Source organism: Sarcophilus harrisii, chromosome 2 (genome assembly GCF_902635505.1).
Source record: "Sarcophilus harrisii chromosome 2, mSarHar1.11, whole genome shotgun sequence".
In the NCBI taxonomy this organism is placed as follows: Eukaryota; Metazoa; Chordata; class Mammalia; order Dasyuromorphia; family Dasyuridae; genus Sarcophilus; species Sarcophilus harrisii.
In genome coordinates, this window is record NC_045427.1 from 605,115,955 (window position 1) to 605,133,664 (window position 17,710).

Below are 17,710 nucleotides of genomic sequence, written 5' to 3' on the forward strand. Positions count from 1 at the left end.
CAAAGGCAAAAGATAAAATACTCACAGAGTGAGTGTTTATAGAAGAATGCTCAGCTTGCACATGCCCTAATTTCTCCTATTCTGTCTTGCTTGACACTTAAGGATTAGGTAACAATTCTCTAGGGTAAATATTCCAAGACACATCCAACATTCCCAGGAGGTCACTGAGGGAATCCCTGAACTTTGTAGCTCAGATACATCTTTGGGTCCTTCAAAGGAAATAACAGATGGGAGTGGGGGTGGGGAAGCACCATACAAATGAAAGGAATGATGATAATAACTGAACAGGACCAAATTACAAAATGATGGTGATGGTGTAGTTGCCTGGCTCATCCACTGGGTGGAAGCATTTATGTGAAAGCAGGTTGGGACCAGGGTGCCTTGAAAGGGGCAAACTTGGCTTCCATTTCTGTTTGAACCACAAAGTTGACTCCTCTGCTACAATCATTTAAAAAGTCCAGCTCTTTCAAGGAGAACTCTACTGTTTGGGGACTGAGGTGAAAAGAGGGTATCATACTTCATTATTAAATGAGTCAATAAAACTCATATTTCAGTATTTCAGAAAGTATTTCCATTCAGTAAGGCAGAGTGACAAGAAGAAAATAGGCATACCAATTTAGGGAGTAAAACCCTTTAAACATGGAATCAGGAAATCTAGGTTCTAAACTTGGCTCTCCCACTGTGACCTAGTATAAACTTGTTCTTTCAATTTGAACAAGTCAGTTCATCTCAGAATCACAGAATCGCAGAACTGGGCACTGTGCCCCAATATACCCAACAAGTGACAGCCCAGCTTTTTCTGGGAAGTCCTGAAACCTGCCTAGACATCCCATTCCACATTTTTCCTTAATTGTTAGAAAGAATTTTTTAGAGTCCAAATTTGTCTTTCTGTAATCATTACATTTTGCTTCTTTCTGCCTATGTCTTTTTGTTCTGTCAGACAGCCTAGCATTAATTACTGGACTCTGTGCTAAGTGCCTTGGATACAAAGAAAATAAAAGTCCTGGCTTTCAAGAAGGTCACAATCTAATGGGGGAGACAACATGCAAGCAACTACATAAAAACAAACAATATTCATGATAAACTGGGGGTAACATCAGAGGAAAGACACTCACATTGAGGAGGAAAATTTTCATTTAGAGAGTAGGACTTTAGCTGAGACTTGAAGAAAGTCAGGGGAGTTGGGAGTTGGAAGTGAGGATGGAGAACATTTCTGAAATAGAGGACAGCCAGGTAATGTGGTCAGAGTCAGAAGAGTGGCTAAATTCTCTCTTCCTTCAACTAATCTTTCTTTGGCACCGTTCAATTCTCTCATCACCCTGATTGCCCTCCTCTGAATGAACTTTGTTTTATCGACTTATGTCCTAAAATATAGCATTTACAGCTGAATATAATAATATTCCATATATGCTCAGACCTGAGTAGATTACAGTGGGGCTCTTGAATTATATATTTTTTATATAATTCCTCTATTAATTCAGCTTGACAATAGAATTAACTTTTTTTGGTTGCTGAGTCACTTTGTCTGATCATATTAAACTTTCAGTTCATTAAAATTTCCAGATTTTTTCACAAGTTTTATTGTATAACTATATCTTTTTTATCCTGAACTACTTCAGTTGATTTCTTAGACCCTATGTCAAACCTTACATTTATTTTTTAAATAGTAGCTTTTAATCTTCAAAATATATTTAAAGATGGTCTTCAACATTCACCCTTGCAAGATCTCATATTCCAAGTTTTTCTTCCTCCCTTCCCCAACCCCATATCCCCTAGAAAGCAAGCAATCCAATATATGTTAAATATGTACAATTCTTTTATGCATATTTCCACATTTATCTTGCTGCACAAGAAAAATCAGATCAAAAAGAAAACAATGAGAAAAATAAAAAAACAAGCAAACAACAACTAAAAAGGTGAAAATACTACGTTATGATCCACATTCAGTTCTCTTTCTGGTTGCAGATGGCTCTCTCTATCATAAGTCTATTGAAATTGACCTGAATCACGTCATTGTTGAAAAGAGCCACATCCACCAAACTTTACATTTATGTTCATCAAACTTCATCTTTTTAGATTTATCCAATCATTATAGCAAGTTGAGAGCTTCTTGGAACTCACTTCTGTCAACAGTCATACTCAATATCCTTCCCAGCTATTTTATCATATCAATTTGTTCACCAGTAAATTAATGCACTTGGACCAGATGACTTTTAAGGAACTTTCCAGCTCTAAATTTCTTTGATAACAAGAAGTAAGAAAAAAGTTAAAATAATTCTGCTTTTGTCCTTGTTCTTTTGTGCTAATCTTTGGCATGCCCTGATGGCCAAGAATAGCAATGAAACAGAAGCAAGGAGGCAAAGGATATATTGATGAAATAAGTTGGAAGGTTTGGCTATTTGATATGGTGTGCAGTTCCCCTCTTCTCATAAGTCTCCATAGGATAGAAAGATCTCAGTTTCTTAAAGCATATTTTCTGCATTGGTTTTATCAAAAGGATTCTTTCAGAGAGCATGTATCATCTTCCCATGACCTTCCAACATCTAGGATGCTGAAATCACAGAACTCTAATCCAAGAGATACCATTGAATTCTAGTACAATTAACACCTTCCTAGCCCCAGTCACTGACCCTCTTACTCTCATTTCCAAAGTTCTCCTAAGGGAAGAAGAGTTTTACCCTCTGAATGTGTCCAGAGAAAGAAGTCTTTTCTTCTTAGGTTGACCAGGTGGAACACAGTCAGGGAGGTCAGGCTCCCGTGCCTGAAAAAAAAAAAGGAAGAAGCATAAAAATGGCAAGTATTATTCCTTTCAATCACAAAGAATTAGAGTTGAAGGGAAATAAAGCAGCTGATTCAAAGGATCATAAGATCTTAGACTTCAAGCTGGTAAGGATGGGCTAGCATTTTAAACCGAGGTGTTCTTGTCTGCAACTCTAACAGATTGCTTAACAGGGTAAGAAGAATCTTGACTCCCATCCTAATGATTTTTATAACCTTTTGGCTGTACTTATTTTGAGGGTACTTTAAAGATGTCTCCATTCTATATATGGACAAATAAAGGCCCAATGCATGACAAAGTGATTAACATCAAGGATACGCTAAAAATAGACTTCCTGAGACTTTGTGAGTCTATACCATATACTGACAAGGTAGATTTTCCTATGGTATAAGGCTATTTGAAAATAACTTACAAAAATGAAGTTCAAAAACCCTTTCAATAAAACGAATAAGCCTACATCAATATATTTAAGATCACTATTCATATCCATTGGGAAAGAAAATTCTGCCATTAGTATAGAGAAAAAATTTCCTAGTCCTCCCTTTAATTCAGAAGAGAATTGTAAAGACAAATTTCTGTCAGTGATCAAAGAATCAGCAATATCAGTCTCAGTTAGAAGAGACTCATCTGCCATAAGCAGAGAAGAAATATGGATACATGTAGACCAAGGAAGAAGAACTCAAAACTAGAAGGCCATAAAAGATGTGGAGAAAATGAAAAATATCAGCATTAAACTACATGATTTCTAAGGTGCCTTTGTTTTACTTGACTGGAGATGGTTGTCTTTCTTTTGTTTCAGTAAAGAGGTACGAAGAAGAAAAAAAAACAATTTTTAAAATAAAATTTCATTTCAAAATATTTAGATGATATTTGTAGTTGACAGATCCATAAAACAATATTTAGGGAAGTAAAGGACTTTGGTCATAGTCCCCTGTCTCTTGAGAATGACAACATTGAAGATTCACTAGAATTCCCCCAAATTATTCCCTAGTGCCCCTGGTGCAGGTAGATGCTGGATCAGGAAAGAGCAGTGCAATGGTTGGTTTGATGGTGCTTTGTTTTGATCTTTATCTCTTACCTCTCTCGTGTAGGTTGTCTCTCCCATGAGCTTACTTATGTAAAAATATCAACAAAGTTTCTCCCACATGCCCCAAATGTTTAGATCTGAGAGAGAACTTAAAAGCCATTTAGTCTGACCACCTCATTTTATAAATGATGAATAGAAACCAAGAGTAGTTGTCACATAAGGCTGGGATACTAAACTGAGGCTCTGTCACTCTAAATTGAGCATATTTTCCACTATAGCATATTGTCCTTAGAGATAATGATACAAATGCTGAAGCAACACTGGAATTCAGAAAGTGAAAGAAACAGATAGAGAGAAGGTGACAGAGAGATACAGAGAAGGAGGAAGGGAGAGTTAGAGACATAATAGAAAGGGGAGATAGAAAGTCAGAGAAAAATAGAGGGAAAAACACACAAAAAGGGGAAACTTTCCATGCCAAGGTGATGGAGTGAGGAAGGAAGTCCCTCAAACTCCCCTCTAGAAAACTGCCTCAGAATTGGTCTTAGAGAAGGGAAGCCAAATTCCAGAGCTCATAGATCAAGGAGGAAGTATTGCGCTCAACTAAAAAACAAACAAAAAATCCAATTCAAATATTGTGGAGCTATTATCAGGATTATACACAGTTTGGCAGCTTCCACATCAAAGAATCAGAGGGCTTGGAGTATTATCTCCTGGAAGGCAAAGGAGTTAGAATTACAACTAAGAATCACCTACTCAGCAAAATGGAATATATTTTTCTTCAAGAAAAAAAATTTAATAAAATAGGGGACTTTTAAGCAACTCTAATTAAAATATCAGGGCTTAATAAAAAAAAATTGACCACCAAATGTAGGAGTCAAGGGAAACATAAAAAGGAGAGGTGTGGAAAATGGAGGGAAAGGAGAGGAGAGGAGAGATAAGAAATTCAATAAGATTAAAGAGTTTATATTTTTATATGACAAAATAATATTTGTAACTATTAACTTTATTATTATAAGAGCAATTAAAAGGAGTATATGTAGAAAGAGGGTTGATACCCCCCAAAATAAAATAAATCAGATTAATAATAATACAAGTTATTCCCCAGTGGATAAATGGCCAAAGGATATGAGCGGAAAGTTTTAGACAAAGAAATTAAAATTATGAATAGTCATATAAAAAATCCTCTAAATCACTATTGATCAGACAAATGTAAATTAAAACAACCCTGAGGTACCACTTCACACCTAGCCGAGTGTCTAATGTGACAAAATGGAAAATATTATCTTAGAAGATGTGAAAAAACTGAGACACTAACACACTGCTGATGGAATTGTGAACTGATCCAACCATTCTAGAAAGCCATTTGAAACTATGCCCAAAGGGCTATAAAACTGTGCAATACTTTTGATGCAGCAATATCACTGCTAGGTTTGTATCCCAAAGACATTCAAAAAATGGGAAAGGACCCATTTGTGCAAAATATTTATAGCAACTCTTTTTGTGGTAGTTAAGAACTGGAAGTTAAAGGGATGCCCATCATTTGGGGGAGTGTTAAGCTAGTTGTGTTATGATTATGACGGAACTATATTGTGTTATAAGAAATGATGAAAGGATGATTACAGAAAAACTTGGGAAGACTTACAAGACCTGATGCATAGTGAAGTGAACAAAACCAAGAGAACTTTGGACACAATCACAGCAATATTATTTCATAGAGAACCATGAATAACAACTATTCTCAGCAATACAATGATCCAAGACAACCCCAAAGGACTAATGAAGCATATTATTCACCCTACCTTCAGAGAAAGAACTGATATTGATTGAATACAGATTGAAGCATATTATTTTTCACTTCCTTTTATTTTTTTATTTTATTCATCTTATAGAATATGACTAATATGGAAATGTTTTACATAATTGTATATGTATAATCTATATCTGATTACTTACTGTCTTGAGGAAGAGTCAGAGAACTAGGGAGGGATAGAATTTGAAATTTTTATTTAAATAAAAATGTTTAAAAAATTAAAAGGGAGGGAAACAGAGATATTAGAAATGGAGAGGGAAGGAGACAAAAGAGCAATAGAGGCAAAACGAGAAGGATAGAGAGCTAGAGATGCAATAGGGAGGGGAGACAGATAAAAGTACAGTAGAGAAGAAGAAACACAGAAAGAGAGGGAAGCAGAGAGAGATGGATAAAGGGATGAGAAAGAAAGAAAGAAAGAAAGGAGAGAGAGAGAGAGAGAGAGAGAGAGATCAATAGAACTTGCAAATAAGCTGTTAAAACTTTCTCTACAAAGAGATCTCTGAAACAGGAGTTGTGCTTTCCCCCAAAAAACCTGCCAATTGTATTAAATAAATCCTTCCTTGCTGGACATAGAAAACCAAATCTTATTAAGTAGTGGAGGCAACATATCAGGATGAAGGGAGTCAAGAGAAACAGAGGGGTCCAGAGGTAATTCTGAAAATGGACTACTCTGCCTATTAGATAGTGTGTCCTTACTCTCTAACTCTCAGAGTTCAAGTCCATTAATAAAACTGCCCCTGTCATGTGCAATCTGCCCTCCCATCCCTCTGCATGAGGGAAGTTGACATGTTAATGTTTGCATGCTGGTCAGGCGGAGTAAAACCTTCATTAGATTTTAGAAAGCTCTTCTCCCTGGCCAGGCCTGTGGTCTGGCTTCGATTGAATTACCAAGCTAAACAGAACAGGAAGGAACTGCTCCCCTAATTCTGTTTGATGGCTCTCTTTATCATTTTCAGTTGCCAGACTGAACATAGCTGGTCTCCCCTGCCTTAAGAAGGGGTCACAAGTTGGTACTTTCTGGCTCCAGAGGAAGTCACTGTCTGTACAGAATGGTGATCAGCACTGAGACCCAGCTGAGGCTTCTGGCATCCTCTTGTTCCAAAGGAAACCTTTTGTAGCTGGTGTTTGGAGAGTAAGGAGAGTACAGAGACAAGTGTTGAGTTTAGAACCCAGGAGCAGGGGATTTGGGGGAAGTGACCTAAATCACTGCAGAACTGTCAGAGGGTATTGTATTGGCTATAATTTGGCTAATTGAATGACAGCTTATTTTCATAAAATAAAGTTTAAGTTCCCTTTGATCTTCACAAACCTCAAGCCAGGAAAGGCAGCCTGGTGCAGTAGAAAGAATGGCTGATTTTAGAATTAGAGCAACTGAGTTCAAGTATGCACTTTGCCATTGAGATCAAGTGCAGGTAATTTAATCTTCCATGGCTCAATTTTCCCCATCTGTAAAATAAAGATCTCTGAGATCCCTTCTAGGCTAAGATCAAGGCTATAATCTTATGGAGGTCAGCCTGTATTCCCTTTAAAATCTAGCTCTCAATTTGATTATCCTACATTTGAGTTTGAAGGAACAGGAGCTGATAGGGTAGAATGGAAAAACATTATCTTAAAGTAACTGAACTTTAATCTCAGCTCTGCCATGAAATTTATACAAATCATTCAGAGGCCTCAGTTTCCTCATCTGTAAAATGGAGATGATAACAAAGATGTACCTTAAAGGATTATTGTGAAGTAAACTGTCAGAAGGATGGTGCAGTGGATAGAGCATCCAGTTCAAATCAGGGAGATTTATCTTCCTTAGCTCATATTTGCTTTATACACTAGATATGTGACCCTGGCCAAGTCATTTAATCTTGTTTGTTTCAGTTTCCTCATCTGTAAAATGAGATGAAGAAGATACCAAAGTACTCCAGCATCTTTGCCAAGAAAGTCCCAAAAGGGGTCACAAAAAGCCAGACACAATTGAACCACAGCAAACTCTGGGAAAATCACAAAGCTTGCTTAGATGAATGTGACCTACTATCACTAAGGAAGTGGGAGACAGGGCTTGGGCCAAGGTGGAGGATGCATGAGAAAAAGAGATCCAAGGTCAGTTCACTAGGAGATGGGGTTTTTATTTGGGGCCTTTCTCTCTAATTCTCAGGGATTAAGGGCTCCTCGTCTGGATAATTGTCTTGTGTTTAATTAGGGTTATTGAAAGCTCTTTTCCTAATTTACTTTAAGATCCTCAAATGACTGCTTAGAAAAGATGGCCCCCGGAAAGAGCTCTTTGGGGGTCGATTTCTGGAACTAATTACAGGCCTAGAGCTTTCTCTCTTTGATTCAGTTTCCAATCCTTTGCTTTTTCTTTGCCTGCCTGTTTTTCCTCCCAGGTTCTTTTTCTTCAGTCCTTGAGCTAATTTGGGGGAAGTCACAAGTCAAAAACAGAGAGAGTCACAGTGACATGTACTTCAGTCTAACCTATTAAAGCCCTAATCAGCCTATAAATTTATTTTACAGCAAGCTGGGAGTATTTAGGCTGGGAGCTGAGGTGAATTTGAAAAGCTAATAAGAAAAAGGAAACATATAAAAGGCCTTCAAATTCCCAAAGATCCTATTGTTGTTAACTAGGGAAGTATTAACTTTATGGGTTGTTTTGTTTAAAAGATAAAAAAGACCCCCATCCCCAAAATACAACACAAGAACACAAGAACTTGGCAGGGGAGGGAGAGAGTCATAGAAGGGAAAGGGGTACAAGCTTGCTTTGTTCTTTACTAATTAAATTGTTCAAGTTGGGAAGAGAACTTTTCTTTGGGATAGGGTGGGCTAGGAGAATAGCTATGACCTTGTATTATTGCACAAGATTTGTGATTTCTCAAGGCATTAATTTATCTTTCCATGTGGGAACTGAAAAGACAACTCCTGTATTACCCATAGTATACCAGTATCACAGAACGGGGATTGGGGGAATGGAATGAGGGGAGGGGAGTGCAGTGTGATGTAGTGTGAAGAACACTCACTCTAGAGTGAGAGAAGCCAGGGTTCAAATCTTGCCTTGGGAGAAATGCCATTTAAAATAACTATTGACAGTATAAAATATTTGGGAGTCTATCTGCCAAGACAAAGCCAAGAATTATATGAACACAATTATAAAACACATTTCACACAAATAAAATTAGATCTAAACAACTGGAAGAATATTAATTGTCCATGGATAGGATGAGCTAATATAATAAAAATGACACTTCTATCTAAATTAATCTACTAACAAAATTCATCTGAAAGAACAAAAGGTCAAGAATATCAAGGGAATTAATGGGGGGAAAAGCATGCAAAGGAAGGTGGCTTACCCATACCTGACCTAAAAGTATATTATAAAGTGGTGGTCCTCAAAACCATTTGGTACTGGCTAAGAAATAAAGTAGTGGATCAGTGGAATTGGTTAGGTGCACAAGATACAATAATCAATTACTATAATAATCATGTATTTAATAAACCAAAAGACTGCAGCTTCCATGATTAAAAACTCACTATTGACTAAAATTGCTGGGAAATTGGAAAATAATATGGCAGAAACTAGGTACTGGTCAACATTTAACTCCCTATATCAAGATAAGGTTGAAATAGGTTCATGATTTTAATATAAAGGATGATACTATAAGCAAATGAGTAGAGCAAAGTATAGTCTACCTGTTAGATCTGTGGAGAAGGGAGGAATTTGTGGCCAAAGAAGAACTAGAGAACATTAGGAAATGCAAAATCAATAATTCAGATTATATTAAAGTTTTTGCACAAATAAAACCAATGAAGTCAAAATGAAAAGGAAAGTAGAAATCTGGGAAACAATTATTATAGCCTATATTTCTAATAAAGGCCTCATGTCTAAATAAATAGAGGTTGAGTCAAATTTATTTAAAAAAATACAGATCATTCCCCAATTGATAAATAGTCAAAGGATATGAACAGACAATTTTCAGATGAAGAAAGGTCATCTATGGTCATATGACAAAATGCTCTTAATCACTATTCATTAGAAAAATACAAGTTAAAACAATTCTGAGGTACAACTCTACACCTTTCAGACTGGCTAAGATGACAAGAAAAAAATACTGAAAAATGTTGAAGATGATATGGGAAAACTGGGACACTAATGCATTATTGGTGGAGTTGTTAGTTGTTGTGAACTGACCTAACCATTCTGGAGAGCAATTGGGAACAACGCCCAAAAGGTTATAAAACTGTGCATGCCTTTTGATCCAGCAGTATCATGACTGGGTCTGTATCTCAAAGAGATCATAAAAAAGGAAAAATGATACAAGTGTTTAAAAAAATATATGTGTAGCAGCCCTTTTTGTAGCAGGAAGGAACTAGAAATTGAGTGGATGCCCAACTGGGGAATGGCTAAATAAGTTATGGTATATGAATGTAATGAAATATTATTGTTCTATAATAAATGATGAGCAGGCTGATTTCAGAAAAGCCTGGAAAGACTTATATGAACTGATGCTGAGTGGAGTGAGCAGAACCAAGAGAACATTATACACAGTAACAAGATTATATGATCATCAACTGATAAAAGTGACTCTTCTCAACTAATTCAAGGCAGTTCCAATTAACTTGAGATAGAAAATATCATCTGCATCCAGAAAGAAAACTATGAAGATTGAATATGGATTTAAGCATAGTCTTTTCACCTTTTGTTTGGTTTGTTTTTTGTGTGTTTTTTTTCTTTTTGGTTTGATTTTTCTTTATAACATGACAAATATAGAAATATGTTTAAAAGATTATATGTCTTTAACCTATGTCAGATTACTTGCTGTTCGGAAGATTAGAGAAGTAGGGGCGAGAGAAAGAGGAAAATTTGTAATACAAAGTCTTACAAACCGAATATTGAAAACCATCTTTACACATATTTGGCAAAATAAAGTACAATTAAAAATTTTAATAAAAGCTTGCCTTGGATGCCTATTTCTAGGATCTTGAACAAATCACTTAATTTCTTTGTCATCTATAAAATTTGAATTGTAGGTACCTCATCCTTCAGATTTATAATCCTATGAACTCAGAAACCATTCAACCCTTACCTAAAAAATAATCACTATTATAAATTATCCAGCTAAATGGTCATCTAATCTCAATTTGAAGATGTGACAAATGAATATTTCTTATATTTAGTAATTATTATATTAGGGATAAGTTTTCCCCTTTTCTATTTTCTCATCTAGAAATCAACCAGCATGAGAACTTTCTTGAAGATTTACCCAGGCCAAGATCTAATCAAGTTTAGGCTACTGGTTATATCCCTGTTCATAATGTTTTCTCAGGTCTAGGGAGGTGTAGATTTTCTTTAATATCAAGACAGGTGATACGAAAATTGATGTCTCTTTGACCAAGTCATGCACCCTAAGATAGCTTACCTACCTCCCATTTTATTAATCAATCAGATGTGATTAGGCATCCCTCAGGAATATTTTTTTCAAAGGGCATATAAACTGTGACCCCACTGCCATTAAGGGTCTTTTGGTCTAAGAGAGGCAGCCAAATGACCATCCTTTTATTAGTAATCTTCTGGCCTTATTAATAAAATTATTAAATTACCTAGAAACTATGTCTCTTAAACCTTTTTAAATGTCACAAAGACCTTCAGTGACAGAGAATCCATTACTTCCAGAGACAAACCAATATACTTTTAGATAATTCTAATTAAGGGGAGATTTTTTTTCTGATGTCCAAACCAAATAGCCTTCTTTGCAACATCTACCTACTCATTTTTCCTGGCTCTGCTCTCCAGGAGGATACACATGACTCTAATCCATCTTTCAGATGACAAACTTTCCAGCTATGCTGTCTTATATGAATCTTCTCTACTCCAGGTTCAACAGTTGCAATTTCTTCAGTCCATAAGACATGGATGCCAAGTCCTTCACCATCCTTGTTGGTTTTTGGGGGGATGGGCTCCTTATCAATGTCCTTCCTAGAATGCTGGGTTTACAATGGAATAACCATATTTCAGAAGTATTCTGGCAAAGGGAAAGTTCAATAAAACTGTTCCCACCCCACACTGCCCCTCCAATTCCTAGACAATATGCCCAACACTGTGATCTTTCCATGCTTTCCTATGGATCAATATAGACCTTTATGTTCCATTCCAAAGGTGGTAAGTGGAAGTCATGGAGGGAATGGTGGTATATTACATACTTTTGCAGTACCAATCAATTAAGGCAGCAGAGTAGGATAAAAAGAATTGAGTTCAAATCTTGCTTTACTAGCACTTTGCCTCTGAGGTTCAGTTTCCTCATCTGTAAAATGGGAATAATAACAGTTACAAAACCTATCTCACAGGGGCATTATGAGGCTCAAATTAGATAATGGGTTTGTAATCATTTTGCTTTGTAGCTATAAAGTTATGATGATCACTCACACTTAAAAAAAGTCAGAGCAACTTGTATATAATGTCTCGTGATTCAAACAACTGTAGGATGGGGTTATTGTTATCCTCATTTTACAAGAGAAGAAAATGAGACTCAGAAAGCTAGTAAGTGACTAAGAAAGAATTCAAATTCATATCTTCTTGACTCTACCCTCTTATGTTACATTATCTATAATGCATAATATTATTGTTGTTGCTATTAGTAATGGTGATGATGGCTAATGTTTAAGTAGTGCTTACTGTGTGCTAAGTGCTTTGTAATTATTCTCATTGTGTCTTCATAATAACCCTGGGAGTTAGGTGCTACTATTATCCCCATTTTACAGAAAAGAAAACTGAAGCAGACAGAAGTTAAGAAACGCCATGGGCAATTCCAAAGGACTTGAGATAGAAAATGTCTCTGCATACAGAGAAAGAACTATGGAGACTGAATGTGGAGCAAAGGAAAGAATTTTTACTCTTTTTTGTTTATTTTTTTCTTTATTGTGTTTTTTTTCCCTTTCGGTCTGATTTTTCTCAAACAACATGATAAATATAGAAATATATTTAAAAGAATGCACATATTTAATCTATATCAGATTGCTTGATATCTTGGGAAAGAGGAAAGGAAGGGAGGAAAATAGAAAAATTTGGAAAACAAAGTCTTATAAAACTGAATATTGAAAACTATATATGTATTTGGAAAAATAAAACACTATGGAAATTTTTTTTTAAAAAAGAATTGCCTTGGAGAACAAAGCTAGTAAAGAGTCTGAAGGCACATTTGAACTCAAGTCTTCTTGATTCCAGGCTCAGTTTTCAAAAAAAATTTTGTTTGCTTTTTCTTTCTTGGGCACTCTTCTTTTTATTCGGATTTTTCTTTCAGAACATGACTAGTATGGAATATGATTAAAATGATTATATATGTATAACCTATATCCGATTGCTTGCTGTCTTGGGGAAGGAGGAAGTAAAAGAGGAATGGAAAAAATTGGAACTCAAAAATCATACAAAAATGAATCTTCACATGTAATTGGAAAATAAAATACTATTGAGAAAATGAAATGAAGTTCAGGGGAAAAATAAAAATGATATTTAAAAACCCATGTACTAGAGTGAAGCAGAGAATAAGAGTGTTTGATTGGGCTATGAAGAACAACCAATAGCAGAAGTGTACCCTCAAAGGATGGGCAGGTAGGATGTGAAGAGATGGCAAGGAGGAGGTCCTTTCATATTATCAACCAAAGCTACCAGAGAGGATATTCTCTCTGACAGTAGAAACTGACTGGCCAAGGTAAGTAATTGGTGGAGAGGGGTACTATTCCCCAAGTGCTGTATCATAATCACAGAATATAAGGAAACCCATCATTCTGGCCCACAGAAAAACTTTACTTAATCTTACTATCACAATATTGAAAACCTCAGAAAGATCTTCCAAGACCATTTTTCCTTCTATATTCCAGAAGAAACAGATTCTGTGGCCTCTTATGAAGCCTCCAGTCAATTCTCCCATATTGGCTTAATTCTCCATCTTCCCTGAAAATGAAAGGGTGGGAGGGGGAAGAAATTCCCAGAATCCTTAGAAGAGCAGACTAGGCCGACCAAGATGCTTGCTATCTGCTCATAGTTGATTAGTTCATTGTCCTTGCTAGCAGAGAGCATTTCACAGTGTTTAAAGAGGCACCCCCTCTGCTGGGTTATTTATTATAGAAGCTAATGTATTGAAGTTGGAAGGCCAAGGAACAAAGCAGCCATATATTAAGGGAGGGGAAGCGATGGGAATAGGGTCTGTTCCTTCATTTGTCCTGGGCTAGTCTGAGGTTGATCCATTTTGGCTTAATTGGGCTATTCCCTTAATTAAAAAACCTTGCCAAAAAAAGGTTTCCAGCAAAGTGCTGCAATTTCAGGGATGCTGGATCTAAGTCAGGATGGAGACAAGGCTTACTTAGTCTAATCAAAAGAGGAAAATGCCATAATCGGGCATCCTATTAGCTCAGCTATAGCCCACCCTTTTTCCCCCACCCTCTTTCTCCTATAGAATGCTTCTGAAGACATTTCTCTTGGCAGCCCAATCCCAAGGCTCAATTTCATTTGTCCCTTCCTCATTAATGATTGGTGGGATTCATTTGGCAAGTCTGGTCAATTGTAGTTAATCACTGTCAGCAGTAGCATTTTTTGTGGTTATCATTGCTGACAAAGACGGAGCTCAAGGGCTGCAAGTCTCACTGGAGGGCAGGCACACTGAGATGACCTCCCCACAATCAACCTGCTCCCCTCCTGATCCATTTCTTGGTCAGGCTGAACCAATGCCTTAAGGTCAACTGTGCTCCCAGCTCTGCAGAGAGCTTACCTGCTAGGCAAGTCCAAGCCTACATAGCAGGGGCAGATTGACATTAAGCAAACAGAACTCTGAACAAACCTTAATGGAGGTTGTATGCAAAAATAAAAGGCAGATTCTTATGCATTTTGACATTCATGTGAGCAACATAAAGAAGCAACAAGGTGTAATTGAGTCAAGACATGGATTCAAGTCCTGCTTTGGCAAGAAAATCTCAAATGGGGTCACAAAGAGTTAGACATAACTGAAATGACTGAATGACAATATTGTTACTAAAGACTACTTTTCCCTTTTAAAGGAATGCTTGAGAGCCTCCCTAAGTAATAGACTACTAATAAATAGGAACTTTTCCTTGTTGTCTACCTGGAATTTTTCCCCCAATCTACGTAAGCCTCCTAGGTCAGAAATTAAAACAGTTGCTTATGTGAACCTTGGATATCAATAGCATCCAGATAAGAATAAAGCCCAGTTCAAAGAATCATTCCAAGACAAATGGGATTTAGTGACTTTCCCAGAGTCTTCTGTCTTCCTCCCTCTCTCCCTCCCTCCCTCCCTTCCTTCCTTCTTTCTCTCCCTCCTTCCTTTCTTTCTTTCTTTCTATCTGAGTTCAAATTTGAATTGGCCTCTATGTACTGCATCGGACTTCTTACACTGGAAGTACTTTCCACTTCTATGGCTCCTTCTAATTAACTGGTTCTGTCCAGAACTTTCATTTTAAGGAAAATGCTCAAACCAGTTATATTTTTATTCCTCAGCAGATTCCCCTCCTCACTTTTCTGACTTTCTCTATGATACTCCTAAATGAGTATCTTCCCCTCTCTTTCTTTAGAATCCTTTTATATGTTATCTTGTTGGAATATAAGCTACTTGAGGGCAACTACTATCTTTCTTTCTGCTTGTATTTGGATTCCCAGTGCTTGGCACAGAGTACATGATACATAGTAAGCACTCAATAAGTGCTTGTTGACCTGATAGTCAACCAAGGATTCTTAAAGGTATTACCTTAATCAATAAGCCAGTGATTTCATAAATCGGGAGAATCACTTCCTTCTCTACACCTCAGATAGGTGTGCCATGCAGGGACATAGTATGAAGTGTTTTTTTAGAAATATGACTAATGTGTGAGATCTTAGGGACTTTGAAAGTCTTCTGAATCCTAAATGAAGAGGGAGAAGAAGAAAAGAAAGAGCAAGATAAAGAAGAGAAGGAAGAGAGATGTAAGAGTCAAAAATGTGAAAGGAAGAGGAAGAAGAGATAGCAAAATTTGAAAAACTGGAAAGAGAAAATGATTATATTGGAGAATAAGAATTTATTGATTTATTGAGAATTCATTGTAATTTCCAAGTCATTTAGATAGAGTCATTTAGGAGTTGCTGTCATACAGTCAGATTAGAGCTACAGAATTCTTCCTCATGAGTCTTTTTGAGTGATATAGCGCAAAGGCTTTGAAACAACAAAATGAAAAGAAAATCTCTTTGAGGATTATAATGACAGCATCTTGAGGAAAAATTTCCTTCATACTTCTAGTCAAAGACTCAGGAGACATGATTCAGTGCTTGGCTTATAGGAGGTATTTAATAAATACTTGATGGTTGATTAATTGATAATCTCAGCTTTTCCTTTGATTTGACTCTCGATTTTCAGCATGGACTTGACCTCTCTGATCCTAGTTTCCCCTTCTATGGTCTGCCTACCAATAAAGGTCACTAGAGATATGAGAGAGAAGTAGAATAATAAGAGATTTCAGAATTTTTTGAAGAATGGTACAGTGTGAGTTCATTGGTCCATGATCACGTACTATAGACGATCTAAACAAAGGAGTCTAGTCATATCTATGTACTCTGTGATCTTTCTAGAAATAAATGACTCAGTCTATGGAATTGGTCCTCTGGGCCTTAAAGAAAACCTACTTCCTCATTTTCAGCAGAGAAGACCTCACATAATTTCAGCCTCATTCTCTCCTAGACAGTGAGGGGTCTGGAAGAAGACTAAAAATAACCAAGGTCATAATGAAGGTCTCCTTGACCCTTTATGGTTCTGAAAGCTCCCTTGGTGCTTTTTGCCAAAGCAAGAAGCATTAACCCTGGTGTCTTCTCTTGAAACTCTTCCAAATCACTTATGTGTATTAGACCAACTCCTCAAGGTCTGGCTGAAGATATAGTAATGATAATTCTTTAAATTTGTATTGTTGTTTCCCTTTGGGGTGAAGTCAGTGTGATATAATGGAAAGCACAATGGATTTAAAATCAGAAGACCAGGGTTCTAATCCCAGCTCTGCCACTTGCTACCTGTGTGACCCTAGGCAAGTCACTTCATTTCTAAGGGCCTCAGCTTCCTTATCTATAGGGTTGGATTTCACAAAATCATAAAATGATAAGATTTAGAGATATCTCTATGACTCTCTTCTCCAAACCATACATGGAAACAATCTGCCCTACAACTTACCACTCAAGTGGTCATACATATTGTTCTTTAAGAACCTCAAGGATGGAGAATCTATTACATGCAGAAGTAGTCCACTTCACTTGTGGTCAGTTCCAGTTATTAGAAAGCTTTTGAAGACATGGAGCCTGAATTTATCCCTTTACACCTTCTATTCTTCCTTTTCGTTCAAGGAAAAAGTCTTATCTTCCTTGCATATTACCAGTCTTCTAATATTTGAAGACAAGTATTATATTTATACTGAGCCTTCTTTTCCCCAAGCTAAGTACCCTCAATTCCATCAGCCAATCTTTAGATGACAGAGACTTAAATCACTTCCTTATCTTAGTTTCTCTCTAAAATCGTCAAACTAAGAACATGTCAGCTCCTTGAGGAGAATTTGTAAGGTTTTTTTCTCTATGTGATTCAGAGAAGCTTAAGACCCTGAAGAGCCATAAACTACTGAATTTTCATATCAGCTAATGATTGCTTTTCAAAAAATTTTATCATGAGAAATTGAGGCGATGATGTTATATAATAGTGGAATATGTCACTGCAAAAATTCAGTATCTGATATTTGTTATGATCTATTTTCCTTTTCTAATTAGGGAAAATGAAAGGGAGAAAAAATAAATTTTAATAGATATAAAAAATGAGGCAATAAAAAATTAGCATCTAGCAGATATTTAGAAAGATGATACTAGTAATGATGATGATATAACAGATAGTATTTTAAGGCTTTTAAATATTGCATATTCTTATTTCACTAGATCCTCACAACAATCTTGTGAAGTGTTATTATTATCCCCATTTTATAGATGAAAAACTGAGGCTGAGAGAGGTTAAGTGACTTGTCCCAGGATCACACAGTTACTAACTTCTAAAGGGAGAATTTGACCTGAAGTCTTCCTGATCTCAGGTCCCTCACTTCATCCACTTTGCTA

General features: G+C 36.5%; 1 long non-coding RNA gene across 1 annotated transcript in view; it reads right to left on the bottom strand.

The window, feature by feature from the left end:
• Positions 1-2,362: 2,362 nt before the first annotated feature.
• The window catches only part of LOC116421940, a 27,706-nt gene continuing 12,358 nt past the window's right edge, over positions 2,363-17,710 (bottom strand). The window contains exon 3 of the long non-coding RNA XR_004232535.1: positions 2,363-2,761. This is a non-coding gene — a long non-coding RNA (uncharacterized LOC116421940). The remainder of the gene's footprint in view (positions 2,762-17,710) is intronic.